Source organism: Cystoisospora suis, assembly GCF_002600585.1.
Source record: "Cystoisospora suis strain Wien I chromosome Unknown contig_2122, whole genome shotgun sequence".
NCBI classification, from domain to species: domain Eukaryota; phylum Apicomplexa; class Conoidasida; order Eucoccidiorida; family Sarcocystidae; genus Cystoisospora; species Cystoisospora suis.
Genome location: NW_027154921.1, coordinates 1 through 265, shown reverse-complemented (window position 1 = coordinate 265; position 265 = coordinate 1).

Here is a 265-nt window from a genome sequence, read left to right as displayed (position 1 = left end):
GAGTACAGCAGGAGCTTCTCTTATCTTCTCAGAGAAGCTGATTGCGTTTCTCTATGCATGCGCATTGGTATGTGATATCTGTCTTCTTTTTACTCTCTATTGTCTCTTCTCTACGCGCTAACAGTAGGGGGGTTGAGCTATGAGTAGGGGAAATCTCTCAAATCGTCTGTCTCTGTTTTTACGCCTCCTTCCTTTCCTCTCCATACGGCTCTTTCGTGCGCCCTTATCCCTTCTTCTTTCATTCTCCTGTGTTCTGGTCGGTTTC